The sequence below is a fragment of the Labeo rohita genome, chromosome 10 (genome assembly GCF_022985175.1).
Source record: "Labeo rohita strain BAU-BD-2019 chromosome 10, IGBB_LRoh.1.0, whole genome shotgun sequence".
In the NCBI taxonomy this organism is placed as follows: domain Eukaryota; kingdom Metazoa; phylum Chordata; class Actinopteri; order Cypriniformes; family Cyprinidae; genus Labeo; species Labeo rohita.
Genome location: NC_066878.1, coordinates 26,597,113 through 26,615,506, shown reverse-complemented (window position 1 = coordinate 26,615,506; position 18,394 = coordinate 26,597,113). Strand labels below are relative to the sequence as shown.

General features: G+C 40.5%; 1 protein-coding gene across 1 annotated transcript in view; it reads right to left on the bottom strand.

Annotated features, from left to right (window-relative positions):
* Positions 1-18,394, bottom strand: part of LOC127171566 (C3a anaphylatoxin chemotactic receptor-like) — a 144,182-nt gene that overhangs the window by 16,026 nt on the left and 109,762 nt on the right.

Sequence of the window (18,394 nt, the reverse complement as noted above, 5' to 3'; positions counted from 1 at the left end):
CTGAACAGAATGGGAGTTTAAATACAAGGACAAATGAGAGCAAATTAATGACAGGTGCAGTGTAATTAATCAAAAACCATAGCAACACATGAGGAACAGAAACAGAAGGCAGGAGAACAGGAAAAACGGAACCAAAACACAATGAACCCATGACATATAGAGAGCTGGACAAGGATAGTTTACATTTGGTGATGACATAAATGATCAGTCAGTTGAGATTTCCTATATAGTATTGCTTTATATGTATATGTATAACAGTTTTTACAATGTTATTAAATTTGCAAAGTTTCATTTTGAATTTCTTTATTCTTCATGCAAAATAGTTGTTGGTGGTTTGAGTTCTGAACCCGTGAACAAGCTTGTTGTAGTCCCTACCAGCCATTTGTTGTTGGCCTTAAAAAGTGAATTCTGTTAAAGAAAAGATCTCCCTTTGCATTGAACTTTGATCGTTGTAACTTTGCACATGTTGCTTATGCTCAAACAGCACCGTTACACACTAAAGGTAAAATAGCGTTCATTCATATAAACTTTTTTTTCGAGTGGTAGAGATGTCGAATTTCATTAAAAAGTTAATTAGTAAACATAACAACTGTTTTCACCAACCTTTTGTGCATTTACTCGTAATGTCAAAACTGTGGCAAAGACTGTCAAAGCCATGCAGGGACTCTGACTGGCATGAATTTCTGAGGTGGGGCATTTATGCTTGACGAAAAAAAATAAAGTACTTAATAATTAAAGCAATAAATTAGGCTACTTAGGAATAAAAGTAGGCCTATTGTTTGAAGAAATTAGGGACAATGTACAATCATATTTCAAGTTATTTTAAATATTATTTGACAGAAATGGCCTGCAATTGCTGACTGGTATCTGAAGTTAATGTTTATTAGTATAAAATGTATTTGACGCAAAACACACGCGATCACTGACAAGTCTGATGTAACCGTACAAAAATATGAAATGTATTTATTTGACACCAAAGCCCTGACACTCTTTTCCAAGTTATTTTATATATACAGAAAATGTTTTTATTCAACAGAAACTGCCTGTGATTGCTGACTGGTATCTGAAGTTAATGTTTATTAATATAGCATGTATCTGACGCCAAACCCACGAGATCGCTGGCAAGTCTGATGTAACCAAGAAATGTGGGTTAGACATGCTAAGAAGTGGGCAACTGCCGTCAGATGAATGAGAGATATGAAAACATTCACTGTAGTGTACTGTACACAGACTGTTTTGTCTGTTTTAAACTGGCATCTGAAGTGTCTGGGTCTGTGCAGCCAAAACAAACAGCTCTAGAGGTCCACTTCTAGAGGCCGCTCTCATACTGTATAAAAACGTTTCTCTGCCGCTCCAGCAACAGACAAAACCCGGAACTATCTGTAAGGAATGCTGCCAATAACCAATTGCTCAGGCGATTAATCAGCAAATCCAATCAATCAGTCACCCTCTGCAGCAGAGTTTCTCTTTTCTTAACAACAGAATTCGGCCCGATCCCAACAAGTACATTTTGATTGACAGCTTTTTAAAAGCCAGAACCCCTTTACAGCCCAACATTATTCAAATGTGCGCAAGCACACAGCTCTTTTGAGTCATTTATACATGTTTTAACATAATTTATTCATGACGAACTTAGGCTATAGGCCACTTGGAAGTTGGAACAAAGTCCTCTGTAACATTGTTACATCTCAGCACACTAAATAGGCCTAGACATACACTAGGCCAACGGGCCAATAAAAATGAGTCTTTCTAAACAAATTAAATTACGATAAATTCTAAATTAAGATGGGTATTTGGCAATCTTATCTTAAACGAAATTAAGATAAAGGCTCGGCGGGATTTGCTTCGCTACTTCTCTCCACAATCCGGCCTTAACGCGACAGTGAATAGCAGCTGAAATTTAACCCTCTGGGGTCTGAGGGTGTTTTGGCACCCTGGAGAAGTTCTGACATGCCCTGACATTTGTGCTTTTTTCAGTATCTAAAAAAAACTGGGCTACAGTAATATGCAAGCAACATTAATGTACATGTTTGTGTTTTTGAGAAAACAACATTTATGCATGGTTAGTGAAAAAATAAATTTTTTAAGTCATGGAAATAAGGCCATGAAACACATTCAGAACATTAGTTCACAAGACTTTTGAGAACTGGATGTGGTTGTCTAGAGTTTTTTCTACAAGATGATGTGAAAATCATCTCATTCATGCATTTACAGAAAACAATATATTGATTTAAATTTTCTAAGACATGTTTTGTGATTGAAAGGGAATATGCGAGGGAGTGACAACGTCCATGAATATTTAGTGATTTACACCTGAGAGACAAAAGGCCCTCCTCTAATGGCCCATCAGTGAGACTCTGACTGTCAGGTAGAAACAATGAGAGATTCAGAGAATGGAGTTTTATACTATTTGTATTTTATTTACAACACAGTATCATCAAAACATACATAATGAAGGTCAAAAGCACATTATTGACTACATTGATGTTACATGTACAGAGATGTGAACAGACTTTGTGTCATTCCTGAAAACTGTTTTCTGGATTCTGTTCAACAAGTGAAACAAGTAAATTATACCTGATATTTAAGTGATTGCTGCTTCTTTCCATGGATTTAAGAAACAAAACTCATCATCAGTAGTCCAGATGGCAGTCTTCACGTAGCATTCATCTGTGGTGCAGGTATCAGATCACTAGAAAACAACAACAACAAAAAAACATCTGTGAGCATGTTAATATCAGGAGCATCTGTAATATATATATACAGTATGATTTTGTAGTCATACACTCACACATGCTTTATACTATCATAAAATATTTACAATTTATATCTGAGAAAATAATTATTATTGTTTAGCACGTTAAACACCTACTCACAAACAGAGTATTAAAAATAAACTAATATTACTTTCATATCCTATTGTTATACAAGAAATAAATATGATTTTACAGTCATAAACACAAGCATGCTTTGTATGTATTATACAATACAAAACCATTTTATGTCTGGGAAACTAATTTACTATTGTTAAGCACGTCATAAACATCTATTCGTGAACATATGACAGTAGTTTTGTCTAAACAATCTTAGACTATCATTCAGTGTTACAATGTAAACACTATTACATCGCGTCATTTTTATTTTATAGAACATTAAAAACATCCTGACGTCGTCAAACATTTCGATGCAATGAAATGAAACATACTTCATAACGTTTCACTTGATTACACGTAGTCAGGAATTATAGTTTGAAAAAAATACTAACTACTAACTACTATAATGTCTACAGGTTATATCACAGTAACACAACAACTAACATAAGTAGGCTAATAAAAGAAAGACTTACTCTTTCGGTGGATCTCGCCGTGCGTCGCATCGCGCTCTTCCTCTGAGGGAAATATAAATCTTTCTCCTCACAGTGCGTCTTCTTCCAGTAACAAGATGCAAGTAGTCTCCCGCTTTGTTTACCTTGATGTGGGCGGTGGGTGGTCTACATTATGCATTTAAGACTCAATTAATATTTAGTTATAATTTGAAAAACCTTTACTCACCAAGATTAGGCTACATGTTTTTGTGGAGGAAATTTATTGAATCCACGATAGATGGCTTTAGCGCGGTCCTGCGCTCACTGATGGTGCGTCTAGCAGCACTGAACACCCTTTCACTGCTGCTGCTACTGGCCGGGATGCATAGTACTGATCTGGCTTATTTTGCAAGTTTTGTAAATTTTGCCAAAACGTAATCGCCAGAGGCAAGCCTCCGTTTCACCTCCTCAACATCCATTTTCGCATCTTTCTCGGGCTAATCGAAACGCATCACATGACCGCTCATTTACCACGCAAGCCGGAGCGCAAGCCCGTGCCCGACCCGAGCCTGTGTAAAATGATATAAATTAAGATCTTCAGCTCTAGGACATTTTCCTCTTTAAAAATAATAGTTTGCTCTTTCTGGCATCACATCAGACATGATGTCATAAGTCTTTTGCAACATATAGGTCAAACCAACACATGTTAATTCTCAGTATTTCATTATGCTTAGACTTATACCGGCCTTGCCAGGCTCAATAATATGATTATGAATACACTACTCACACTATTTATACTACAAAAGACGTGCAGCAGTAATACCGCTCACACTGATCCAGGTCACTTTTATAGCGTTTAATAGTATATTTTCATGTTCATTTTATTTACATTTGCATTTATGATAATGCATTTGGCATGCAGACCTTAAATTCTGTCTTCTGTCATTTAATTGACAAGTGTCTCCTGAAAAAAGGGAGTAAAAAAGGAGTAAAATAAGGAACTTGTAGTTACTTGAAGTTTCTTAGTAATTGCCGGTTTTCTTAGTAAATGTACATGCATGAATCTAAAAATGTAACTAGTGTAATATTCATTTACATTTACATCAAAGTATTTGGAAACTTAAAATCTTTCAGTGTCTCCTGGTCACTTTCCTGTCATGGTGAAAAAAAGGAAGTTGTTTTGTTACAGCGGTCAGTTTTCTTATTTGTCGCCAAATATGTGTCTAAAGATGTAACTGATTTTTTCTTTTGCTTTTTTTCATCTAGTCACAATCTTTATTTAAAATTACAAGTGAATCTTTGCATTTCAAAAGTAAAACACTGTTTATACATCATACACTTTGCTTTTGAGTTGTCACACATAACTCCGTAACTAGGGGTGTAACGATTCACTCGTTTTCTCGATGCATCGATTACAAAACCTGACGATGCATACGCATCGATCTAGAAACATGGATTTTTGAATCGTGAATCATTGATTTCGGCCAATAATCGATTTAAAACACTAAGAATCTAATGAATTCTATAGCGATTCAGTGCTTTAAAATATATACACATTAAATTACTACAAGCTCGAATTAATGGAGACCAGTGTTGTTCCCTTCATCTCTCCTTCACGCGCTCCATTTTCTGCCGGTCACAGGATTGCGCGCGCGCTCTCATCGACACGTTTTTTTTGAACAGTTAATGTGTGATCTCTCCCTGGTCAGTACTGCTAGAGCAGGGGTGCTCAACCCTGTTCCTGGAAATCTACCTTCCTGCAGAGTTCAGCTCCAACCCCGATCAAAGACACCAAAACCAACTAATTAGGATCTGAAGCAACACTTGATAATTACAGACAGGTGTGTTTGATCAGGGCTGGAGTTAAACTCTGAAGGAAGGTAGATCCCCAAGAACAGGGTTGGGCACCCCTGTGCTAGAATAAAATAGTTGTACTTTTCTGTAGTTTTTCAGTAGCTCTCATTCATACCTTTGACATTAACTGAGCAAGGCTGCACGTTTGGACAGAGCAAAAGAAGTGTGTAAAATCATGCCCACAATTCCACTGAATGATAAATGACTTTTAACTTAATGTTGTTAAACTGAAAGTACGAAGGAAATGGTTAAAACAACCACAAAATAAGAGTGAGGTTTATCTGTTAATCAGACGTGTGAAAGTTGCGTTCCTTACTACATCAACAGAACCATCATTTGCTGATAGAAAGGAAAAGTTTAAATGCTGTGACATTTTATTTTATGAAAATAAGATAAAGAAGCATAAAGAAACATCAGGCAAAGGTGTGACATAAAATGTTACCCTTTACATTCACAGTATGCTACACAATAGTTAACATGATAGCCTACTTTTAAAGCCTTTTTTTTAAATCTTGGCTTACATATGTTACCCTATTAATAAGTATACTAAAATGTTTTTGAAATACATTTATTTAATGCTAAGTAAACAAATAAATTTACATATTTATGTTCTTAATAAAAAATTACCTTGCATTTGTACTTCTAGTAGCCTATACTAAACTGATATAAAGTGTGCTAAATTAGAAATATAGTGCTTAAGTCCAACTAAAGATGAACTGAAGTATATTTTATTGCGCTAAAGTGGAACTATTACAAGTATATTTCTGGTACACTTGAAATATTTTGCATTTAAATAACTTTTTTCATTGAAAGATCATATAATCCTCAGCAATAGTGACATTAAAACACACTTTAGGCTTAATATTAAGAAATGTGAATTGTGCACATGTATTGCTCCAAATAAAGTTTAATTATAAGTTTTATATTAATAAGTCTTGAGGGATATATCAGTAAACATGTTAATAGATTTGAACTATACTTAGTTTGAAATAAATGTATTTTAAATATATTACTTTTTACTAGGGTGAATTTCTACATATGCTATATGTCATGCCATAGCATCATTAAACTAACATCTAACAGTGGACAGAAGTGTTTGTTTGTTTGTTTGTTTTTTTATAAAGCTAAAGCATGAATCATTACCTGTGCTCTACAATTCATTTCTGCATTTTTTCTCCATTTCTAATTATTGTCTCTTTCTGTAGTATTATGTAAATACATTTGCACATCTCATTATTTATACAGCTATATATAGAGTAAATAATGCACAAATCTGTACATAAATCTTAAGTTTTTATTTTATTTAAATGTTTTCACTGTTCTCATGTCAGAAATGTATAGATGTATGAATGCATGTATGTATGTATGTATGTATGTACCAGGAGCACCTTTAAAAAAAACCACAACAAATTCCTTGTGTGTTTGCACACACCTGGTGAATAAAGCTAATTCTGATTCTCTTCAATTCACTGTTTACCCAAAGATTCACAGCCCTATCCGTAACACTAAAGTGACAGTCAAAACACCAAAATTACAAAATGAGTTTGTATTTTCACTACTCTGAGTGCATTTGTTTTGACTGTGTGGATTGTGACATTTGTGTTCCCTCTTCAGAGAAAACTCTTTCAAAAAAACGTCAATAAATTCACTGCCAGAGCCACCAAGGAAATTGATTCCCTCTCCATATATTACTATCAAATGAACTGTGTTACAGCCACCAGCATAGAAAAAAAGGCTGCAATAACAGCCAACATGATGAGGAACGCTCATCCAGAGTGAAAATTATAAGATTAACATTGTATAGTCAACACTCTAAAAAAAAAAAATGGTGCTAAATAGCACTAAAAGTGTTTCTTTGGCTCGTAATCACTTTAAGTGCTACATAGTGCTACATAGCACCTATATCTTTAAAGATGGTGCTAAATAGCACCACCCCAAAGAACCACTGAAGAATCATTACAGGTGTAGGAGCCAAAATGTTCAAATAAGGTGATGTTTAAAATTCTCATTTTGACCACTGAGTGGCGCTGTGAGATTTATTGTTACTAAAGTATATAGGTAGCCTTCCTACTGCGGTAGGTAGGCGTTTGACCCAGAAGGGCAAAAGGTTTTTCACCGCAACAGCGCAAAGCTGATGTGACTGTGAATCTTCTCTTGAATATAAGCTTTGTTTTGGACATTTTTGCACTTTGGAGTTTCGTGGAGCCAATAAACTGTCTACAGTGATGCAACGGAAGAATTTTTTGCGGTCCCCACAATGTTAAAAAATTATTAAAAATAGCAAATGATGTTTATCTGAAAGTGTAACGATGCAAACATGTTTTCTGTAAGGGGTAGGTTTAGGGTAAGGGTTGGGTTAGGGGATATACAATGTTGTTTAGACAGTATAAAATCTATAGAAGTCTATGGAAAGTCCCCACAATTCACAAAAACAAACATGTGTGTGTGTGTGTGTGTGTGAATCATGGGCGTCGCTAGGCCATTTTTTGCGATTAGCTTCATAAACTGTACACTAATTTGTAAAAGCCTCGGTCCCCTTTAAATTTCAGTCTCCTTTAAATCTCCTCCTGTCTTTCAGCGCGTTCTTCTTGTTCAATCCGCAGACCGCAGCAGCGCAGAGTGAAAAACAGAGGACAAAGGTGTGTTTATCAATAGATTGTTATAATATCTGCATCTGTGCAGTTCTTTGTCAGAAAAGGAGCAATCGGTTCCCTATCTACTGTAGTTTTCGCTGTGTTCACCCCTCATCACACCACAGCTGACTTTATAAAACGACCATGTTTCCATTTAATTTGAAAATGTAACGTCCAATGTAATGCATATTCCACTGCGTGTGCAATAAGTTTTGCATAAATAAGAAAATAGTGTTGAATCCTAGAATCTATAAATTTTTTTTTTTTAATTGTCAAACAACAAAGGGTAATCAGAGCACCAATATAAAGAAACTTAAAATGAAAATGAAATTGCATGAAGTGTTTATGTGGGTTTAAGTTATTTTATAATATGAGAAGATACATTATGGAGCAATATTAGAGACATTAAATATTTGGCCACATGATGGCACCACTGGCCACTCAAAACGTCTCAGTTACGTATGGTAACCCTTGTTCCCTGATGGAGGGAACGGAGACGTTGTGTCAAGTAGTGTACGACACTAGGGGTCGCTCTTGGGAGCCCAAACACCTCTGACAGTTTTGAGAAAGGCCATTGAAACTGGGTGTGCAGATTTTGCATAGCTGGCCACGCCCCCGGCCATCCGGGTATAAATAGGGCAGCGTGTGCATCTGCTCACCCATTCTGATCTGAGGAGCCGAGCGTCTCAGCTCACTCAGAGGCGGTCCAGAGTCGTGGCATGGAGGCCACAACGTCTCCGTTCCCTCCATCAGGGAACGAGGGTTACCATACGTAACCGAGACGGTCCCTATCTGTCGTACACTCTGAGTTGTGTCGAGTAGTGTACGACACTAGGGGTCCCCATAAAAACACGCCACAAGTCTGGCCACATCATGAGTGATCAGCGCAGATAGTAACAAGCCAACGTATCTAAGTGCCCCTATTATGCCTTTTCAAATATGATCTTTCATGTAGTGTGTCATGTAGCTGTATGTGAACATAAACTATCTGCAAAGTTGTGAAACCGACAGTGCACGATAAATAAAGTTATTATCTATCAAAAAAGAGTCAGCTCACATTTGCCTGAACGAGTCGTCAGGATTTCAAATCTTTTTCTGTTACGGCCACACGTCACAAAGTAACACATTTGCATAATGTCCACCCACGTTCTACGTCGCGAACAACTTGCCCGCTCATACATTTCCATGTGGTTTACGTCACATGAAAATTTACACATACATTATACGCTGTATCCTATGCTGTGAGTAAAATTGTTTTATATTCACTTCCAAAAGATGATGAATCTACAAAGATTGTATTTTCTAGCGATCGTTCAAAAAATAAGTAGTTGTGTATGTTATGTTGTGTAACAATCCTGCACGTCATGCTAACCGGCTAAATCACGCTTCTGTAGTTCTGTTGTTCAGCTGTGGACCCACTGTAGTCTGACAATTTGTGATTGATGAAGCTTAACTGTCTGTCTGTCTCATTAGTTGGAGTAATGATAAAGGATGGCGCATGAAGCGACTTTAACACCGAATGCAGAAAGCGCTGTGCTATGAAACCCATTCGTTTCAATTTCTTCCGCCCTGCGAGGACGGCTTGTTCTGCCTCGACCAAAGAGCACGTGCAGCGGAGCGCACACGCCACAGACAAAGTTCAAATGAGTTGTTCAAATGAACTTTTGCTGCTGTGCTCTGAAGGGCTGCACTGAACCCAGCGGCCAGCGCAGCACTTTCCGTGTTCGGTGTGAAAGCCGCCTTAATGCATTATACATTGTTGAAGTTTACAACATAGAGGTGTGCCCGGTTCGCTTACATAAGCAAATTGCGTGCACTTTCCACGGTAGACTGTGCTAACTTGTCGATCAGCCACTTCAGCCGTTTCATCATCAGACTCTGGCTGGAATTGTTATGGTAAAATCGATGCCATCTTTTCTATGTATTGACAAGTATCCAGGGCTGTCAGTCAGTGATGGCAATGGGCGTTTCGTTCTCCGACACGCTGTACGCGATAGACCAATCATAAAGGACTGCGCCATCTGACCAATCACAGCAGTGAGGGCTCACGGAAAGGAGGGGTTTAGAGAAACTGATTCTTCTAACTGCTTCGCATGAGTCGTTTATGAATCATTTAGAAATGGGGTAAAATTAAATCTATTTTTAGAGAAAACTGAAGTGTTTTTTGACCTTGCATACATGTAAACCTGTTTTGGGAATCTATTAAAACAATATTAGCAACCTTTAAAATGGCATAATAGGGGCACTTTAACAAGTGCAGCTCACCTCTTCGTGACCATTCAACGTCCAAGGACTGACCTGTTACAGCAGTGTCCTGCAGCCAGGCCTTCCTCAGTGGAGCAGCTGAGTGTCTTGAGAACGTTGGGAAAGTGCCTGTTTCCCGAAGAAAAAAAGGCACTACGGATATCACAACCTGCCCAGAGGGGGGGTGTAAAATGAACATCATTAGATATGGGACCTGAGATGGGTCTCACGCCAGGGGAGACAACCAAACTCAGACCCTAGAGACAAACCTGTCTTCAGGAGAAAACACTGCACCACAAAGAGTTATAGGTGGAAATACACATATGGGGCCACATAAGGAGCCACTACATATGGGGCACAACTCCAACCATGAATAATTAAGGGTGTTCATACCTTGTGTTGGCATTTGTAGCGAGTTCCTCCGCAAAAACTCTGCTACGTCCAGAAGTGCCAGTGATGGAGATGGTTTCCAGGGTTCACATCAGGAAACCTACTGAAACTCAGAAGCGTAATCACCATTAGGGGAAGCGCTTAGGCAAGCTCTACACCGACCAGTGCGCTGAGTCAAGAGTTTGCGTTCAAGACCCTAGCTGACACTGGTTCCATGCGCAAATTGTAAAATCTGGCAAATGTGTTAGGTGTAGCCCAACCTGCAGCTCTACAGATGTCTGTTAGTGAGGCCCCATTCGCAAGAGCTGCCGAAGCAGCAACGCCCCTGGTTGAGTGGGTTCTCACTCCCAGTGGGCAGGGTAGGCCTCTGGTCTGGTAGGCTGTACGGATTGCGTTCACAAGCCAGTGGGAGATACTCTGTTTGGAGACAGCTTTCCCCTTCTGCTGTCCTCCATAACAGACAAAGAGCTGTTCCGAACGTCTGAAGGGCTGAGTTCGTTCCATATAAATGCGCAGGGCACGGACAGGGCATAACAAGGTCAGGTTGGGGTCATCTTCCTGAGAAGAAATAGCTTGCAAAGTCACCACCTGATCTCTGAAGGGAGTGGTGGGGACCTTGGGCACGTATCCAGGCCGGGGTCTCAGGATAACGTGAAAATCTGCCGATCCGAATTCTAGGCACGAATTGTTAATGGATAGGGCTTGGAGGTCTCCCACTCTCTTGACAGAAGTGAGCGCCATCAGGAGAGCCGTCTTTAATGAGAGGGCATCAAGTTCGACTGACTGAAGGGGCTCAAATGGATCCTGCTGTAGGCCCTGGAGAACCACAGTGAGATCCCAAGAGGGGATAAGATGCGGCCGAGGAGGGTTCAGTCTCTAGAAAACCTGATTATCAAATCGTGTTTCCCCACCGATCTGCCACCCACCAAGTCATGATTAGCTGATATAGCTGCCACATGAACCTTGAGTGTTGAGGCAGATAGGTGCCTGTCCAGGCCTTCTTGGAGGAAGGATAACACTGACTCGATGCCACATCTCCGTGGGAACACCAGTTCACAAAAATGCGCCACTTCAGGTCATACAGCCGCCTGGTAGAGGGGGCTCTTGCCTGTAAGAGGGTGTTCATCACTGATAGTGAAAGGTCTCTGAAATCCTCCTGGTCGCGTCCAGGGATCATAGGTGAAGGTTCCAAAGACCACTGGGCACGGGTGCCAGATTGTGCCCTTCCCCTGAGAAAGGAGGTCCTTCCTCAGAGGAATGTGCCAGGGAGGAGCTGATGCCAAGAGCATCAGGTCTGAGAACCAGGTTCTGTTGGGCCAGAAGGGGGCTACCAAGAGAATCTGTTCCTTGTCCTCCAGAATCTGTCCCTTGTCCTCCGCCGTGTTGTCTGACCGGACCAACATATGCTTGCCCTGAATCATAGGTCGGAACCTCCTCAGAGCTAGAAGCACTGCCAACAACTCTAGGCAATTGATGGTTGAGAACCATGTCCCTGTGAACACAAACCAAATCCCACGAGTGAGCTAGGATTAGCCAGTCGTCGAAATAATTGAGAATGCGGATGTCCATTTCCCTGAGGGGGGCAAGGGCAGCCTCTGCTACCTTCGTAAAGACGCGGGGCGACAGGGAGAGGCCAAAGGGGAGAACCTTGTACTGATAAGCCCGACCTTCAAAGGCAAACCGCAGGAACGGCCTGTGTCTTGGAAGGATCGAGACATGAAAGTAAGCGTCCTTTAGGTCTATTGCCACAAACCAATCTTGAGCCCTGACGCACGTGAGAATGTGCTTGAGGGTTAACATCTTGAACAGGAGATTGAGTAGGGCCGGATTCAAAACCCTCAGGTCTAAGATTGGTCTGAGGCCACCACCCTTCTTGGGTACAATGAATTAGGGGCTGTAAAACCCTTTCTTCATTTCGGCTGAGGGGACAGTTTCTATTGCATCCTTCGCCAGAAGGACTGCGATTTCCGCACAAAGAACCGCGGTGTTGCTGCCCTGAACCGAGGTAGTGGGAACACCACGGAACTTGGGCGGACGACATGCAAACTGGATAGCATAGCTGAGCCGAATGGTCCTGAGGAGCCAGCGGGAAGGATTGGGGAGACTCAGCCAATCCAAAAAAATTCTCCATTAGAGGTCTCAAAGGAGTTACATCTGATTTACCAAGGATGGGGGCACTGTGGCTGGGAAAACGGCGTGTGGCTGGAGGTGAGAAGCCCCGGAGACCACTGGCTGTTTTGCCCAGGGAGTTTGTGCCGTGAGAGCTGAGCAGAGGATTCCCCTGAGAAGGGAAATCGTCTGAATGAGCTTGCTGTCTCAGAACATGAGGGAACACAGTAGGTGTGTGACCGCATGTCCTGAATGGAGGAAACAGCATCCGACCGTCGTGTAGAGGGTCAGAGGTGCTGTGCGTAACGCCCAGAGAAGAAGGAAATTTCTCTTTTATTGACCATGTGGTGGCCGTCTGCCACGTGGTAGACAGCCGAGTTGGAGCCGAATCCAGCGCTCGTCCCCTCGTCGAGTGTGGACCCAGACAGGTCAGACGATCCCTCTTCCCTGGGCTGCCCGTCTCAGGAATGCTTTTAAGCCTGACGAGGGTTCTTAGTAGCCTGAGGACGAGCTGGCGGTGCCACCTTCCTACGAGTACTGGACCGTTGGGCGGATCTAGCTACAGGACCGGCAGGTTGCGGGGCCTGAGCTGCTCTCGTAGGGGGCCTCCCTCGGCGTGGAGCAGGCGGAGATTGCTGCTTCGGCAGAGCTGGGCTAGCGCTCGCTGCATGCCGAGGCAGGATGTGCTTAATGGCCTCCGTCAGCTGCTTCACCGCGGAGAACTGCTGGGCAAACTCCTCCACGGTTTCGCCAAAGAGACCAGCCTGGGAAATGGGAGCGTCAAGAAAGCGAACTTTCTCGGCATCTCGCATTTCGGCCAGGTTTAGCCACAGGTGGCGCTCCTGGACCACCATAGTGGACATCGCCCTGCGAGGACATACCCGGCAAAACATCGCTCAGCTCCTGTCACTCTCCCTCAACGCACATCGCAGTGGCCTCGAACCCGGAAGTAGAAGGACTGGAGCAGGAAGCAGTTGAGGTGAGCCGTGGCTTCTTCGAAAAGAACGTGGCTCTCGAGCGAAGCGTGCCCAAGGGCATGTCCTCGCAGTTTTGACAACCTCCCTCAGAGAACGCTGCGTCAGCATGCTTACGCCCCAAGCATTGAACACAGCGCTCGTACCAATCGTTAGGGGAAAGGTAGAATCCGCAACCTGTAGGACATGGACGGAAAGGCATAATGAAACACACAATCCGTACTGTGCAGCTCTTTTAGAGAAAATTTGCTCAATTAGAGGAGAATCTTCTCTTGAAGATCGCCGTCGACGCACGCAGGGGAACTCTCACAACACAAGCTGTGTCAGAGAGGGAGAGACCGCTGTCTGTGCCGTAGATCCAACAACGAGAGAGGTGAATGTTGCCGTTTCTCACGCAGAGGCACTGCATTCGGCTCCGAAAAACAGAACGAGTGAGCAGATGCACGCGCTGCCCTATTTATACCCGGATGGCCGGGGCGTGGCCAGCTATGCAAAATCTGCACACCGATTTTTATTGGCCTTTCTCAAAACTGTCAGAGGTGTTTGGGCTCCCAAGAGCGACCCCTAGTGTCGTACACTACTCGACACAACTCAGAGTGTACGACAGATAGGGAATCAAGTATTCCCAAATATCACACTGAATAATGTTTTTTGTTTAAATTAAAAGACCATTTGACTGTCTTTAAAAAGAGAAACATGTTTAAAGTGTAAATGGTAAGGTTAAAAAGATAAGGTTTTTCTTCTGAAAAATAGTCAGCAAAACACGCATCCTAAACAGTGACTGATTATTTTTGCTTCTGTTCCTGTGTCAAAAGCAACGAAATGAAACAACAGTAAAGTGAAAACCATATAGCAAAGCTATAAAATAATTGAAGGCAATGTCATAAAGAGTAAAATTTGGACTGATGCTACTCACTAAAAATAACCCAACTAGCAACCCAACTATGGGTTGGTATAGCACCTTCCCATCTGTGGGTTATTTTAACCCAATGAATTGGGTTAAAATCCAGTTGGGTTTTTTTTTTTTTTTTTTTTTTTTTTTTTATTTTTAATAAAAATACATTATAACACTACTTTGTTTTCAAATAAATATTTTATTTAAATATGCAAATAGTTTTTTTAACAAATATATTTTGAAATGTAAAACAGTTTTAGTTCAATAAATTCATACTGCAAATGTTTACAAAATAAGTGTACAAGAATGTGTAAATATATTACATTCAAAACACATAAATATGCACACACAACTGACATATTTTCAAGATGTACACTGAATTCAAAACCAACAAATGTGACTCTGGTCCACAAAACCCGTCATAAGGGTCAAGTTTTTAGTATTTAAATGTATACATCATCTGAAAGCTCAATAAATAAGCTTTCTATTAATATATGGTTTGTTAGGATAGAACAGCTATTTGAAAATCTGGAATCTGAGGGTGCAAAAAAATCTAAATATTGAGAAAATTACTTTTAAAGTTGTCCAAATGAAGTTATTAGCAATACATATTACTAATAAGAAATTCAGTTTTGATATACTTATGGTAGGAGATTTACAAAATATCTTTATGGAACATAATCTTTACTTAATATTCTAATGATTTTTGGCATGAAAGAAAAATTGATAATTTTGACCCATACAATGCAATTTTGGCTATTTCTACAAATGTACCCATGATACTTATGACAAATGTGCACAAATAAAACAAACATAACATACAAACCTTTATCAATAAAACAAAAATAAAAAATCATAAACACAAGTAATAATAATAATAATAATAATAATAACAATAATAAAACAAAGTAAATCTGCTGGCTGCTGGACTTGCTGATAATCAGTAACATAAAAAGTTTTTACTGATCAATAAATACAAAGTTTCTAAGGAAGAGGTAATGTGTTGAAAGAACTCCTGGAATATTAAAGACTGTGTGCTGCAAATGGGTGCAGAGGGCTTTGGGTAGTTGATGTCATACATATAGAAATGTTTGAAACACAGATCCACTGCTTGTAGTAAGGTCTTCTGTTCCACTGCTTCACCATTGAAAATGCTAAAAACTTGGGAGGAGTTCTTGGAATTAGTGCAGCAATGCTGGTGTCATCCGGTAGCATAAAACTTCCTTCATTCACTCCTTCCTCTGTGATAAGATGAAGCAGAAGAAGAAACATTTTACAGATCAACTAGAAACATTTTTTTTATATAATTGTTGGAAAACCTACACTACTAATCAGAAGTTTTTGAACAGTAAGATTTTTAATGTTTTTTAAAGAATTCTTTTCTACTCACTAAGCCTATATTTATTTGATCCAAAATACAGTAAAAGCAGTAACATTGTGAAATATTTTTACTGTTTTAAATAACCGCTTTCTATTTTGAAATTCAGCTTTGAAAAGACTGGACAATTACATTTTAAAATATATTCAAATAGAAAGCAATTATTTTAAATGCTGTATTTTGGATCAAATAAATGTAGGCTTATAGAGATTGGAATTCTTTAAAAACATTAAAAATCTTGCTGTCCAAAAACTTTTGACTGGTAATGTATATGGATCACTAATATAAATAGTTTACTTACCTTGAACTGTTCAGTTAATTGGCATGTGGATGTTTAATGTGAGATTCCACTGTTGTAGTTTTCCCTTCACTGAAGAACCCAATGTCTAAAAATAAGTATAAACACATTTAGTACACATTTAAAAAAACATGCAAATCTGTCATAGCTTTATAAGAGAAATGGCTGTAATCAGGGTTCGAATTACAAAGTGGCTTTCGGGGGGAGCCCTATTTTCCGATCCTCCCTGACTGACTTTAACGCTTTTGGTGCATGTTCGGGCATTTAAAACAATATGTTTACAGTAAACCTATTGTTTACTTAGTAAACCGTTTACTTCAAAACGCAAGCGTCAGTCAGTGTTGTCAGTGTTAGGGCAAACAGCTCTGTCCACGGTTCTGAATCAACCGCACTTAGGCCTACATCATGCAAATCATGATGAAAACAGAATAACTCACATAACAATCATAAAAAAAATACATCAATATTAAATAGGATTAGGGCCAATCCTCACAAACGCACAGGTCAAGTAAGTAATTCCATGATTCTTACCTTAAATCAGAAGTGACCACAGAGGCCTGGGGTCTTCTGTCTTTGCTTTCCGTCCTGTAACCCAGAATGTTGAGGGTCGGTGACCGGCTTTAATCCAAGATGATACAAAAGGCAGAGGGTCAAATTGCTCCAAAGAGGGTCCATTCAGATCCACGAAGAGAAGCGAGGAGAGGCTTTGTTCACGCAACTTGTTGCGATACTTGCTGTCAGTAGAATTCACGGCAGAAAATCCCCTCTCACACTCAGCTGAGGACAGCAAGTAGGTCAGACTTGCTGTTTGAAGTTTGACAAGCGTTTTCCCTGGTGCTCTGTTTTGCAATTTAAAGTCCCGGAACTCCTCGACAGCCTCTCGGGCCGGTTCTCCCAGTGTTTTTGCCAATGCTCGAACTTCAGTTTCCCCATATAGGATACGGGCGCTATGTTGCTGTGGCCAAAAGCGTTTATCCAGCGGTTTCAGCATCTGGACAAGGTCCGGTTCGGGCAGTCTCTTCTTTAGGCTGTTGATAATAGACTGATTAAACTGAAGATGGTTTATCTTCGGCCTGCTCTCTGAAAGCTCAACATCTTTGAACAGGCCAGTCGATATGCGTTGTTCAGCTTTTTGTGTGGATTTTCCTCCACTTGCTTTCATGGCTGTCAAGACGTCAATGGTCTGCTGAATGTGGCAACTTGCATCAACTAAAGATGTTTGTTTGCGTTGCAGTTTTAGCGACAGATTTTGTAGTTCTCGCAGGACATCCTTCATACATGCCAAATCAGCCAAAAAACCTGTGCTTGTAAGGAGTTTGTGCAGGCCCCTGAATTTCTGCCTCTCTGTGTCGCAGCGAGATGTGTCTTCCATGGCTGTTCTGAATTGGTGCGCCAGTGCAGGATAATCGTTCCATACTGCCTTCACAGTGCGAAAACTACTAGCCACCCAACGAATTGTAAAGATTTGACCTATTTTTAGGATTTGCATGTTCAAACCTGTAGCTGCCTTCTGGAGCAAACGGGCGTTTTTTGATGACTGGTTATAGAGGGCGTAAAGTTTTGAGATAAAAAATTCAAATTGGTTACATCCAGCTACTTCCTTAAGTGAGTCTTTGACAGCTAACTCAAGTCGGTGAGCTAGACAGTGTATTGACTGAACTTTGGGGAAATCTTGTTTGAGTTTAGTGACGAGTCCGCCGACTCTGCCCGTCAGTACCGCTGCTCCATCCGTTGCAATGCAGATGAGATTTTTTCCCAGAAACTCATCATCCAGTCCTGCTTGTATCAAGCTTTTCCTCAAACTTTTGTACATCGATTTGGCATCCGTGCCTTCTGAAAGCTCAACGATATCTAAAAAAAACATTATCCACTTCCCCCGTTCCTGTCATGTCACACCGCACATAAATGATCATATAAGCCAGGCCATGAACTGTGCTCTCATCTATCGTGATACTGATTCGTGATCCCAGTTCTTTTACTTTTGAAACAAGTTTAGCTCTCATTTCACTGGCAATATGTCAGATTATTTCAGCACAAGCATGGTCTGATTTGTGCACATTTCCCACGTTTGCACCATTAAGTTTTTGAAGGGACATTACAGCAGGGAGCTTTCTGTAGGCCATTTTTTCCTTGGCCACCATATAAGCAGATCTGAAAGACGTAGCTGTTTCTTGCATTAAATTAGCATTTACTTCAAGCACCTTGTTTGGGAGCACATCCTTTTCCTTCATCTCCGAAATCTCAACCGCTCTTTTGTGTGCCAAACTGTCCCGATGCTTGTAAATCTTTTTCCGCAGGTTATTCTGTGACTCTTA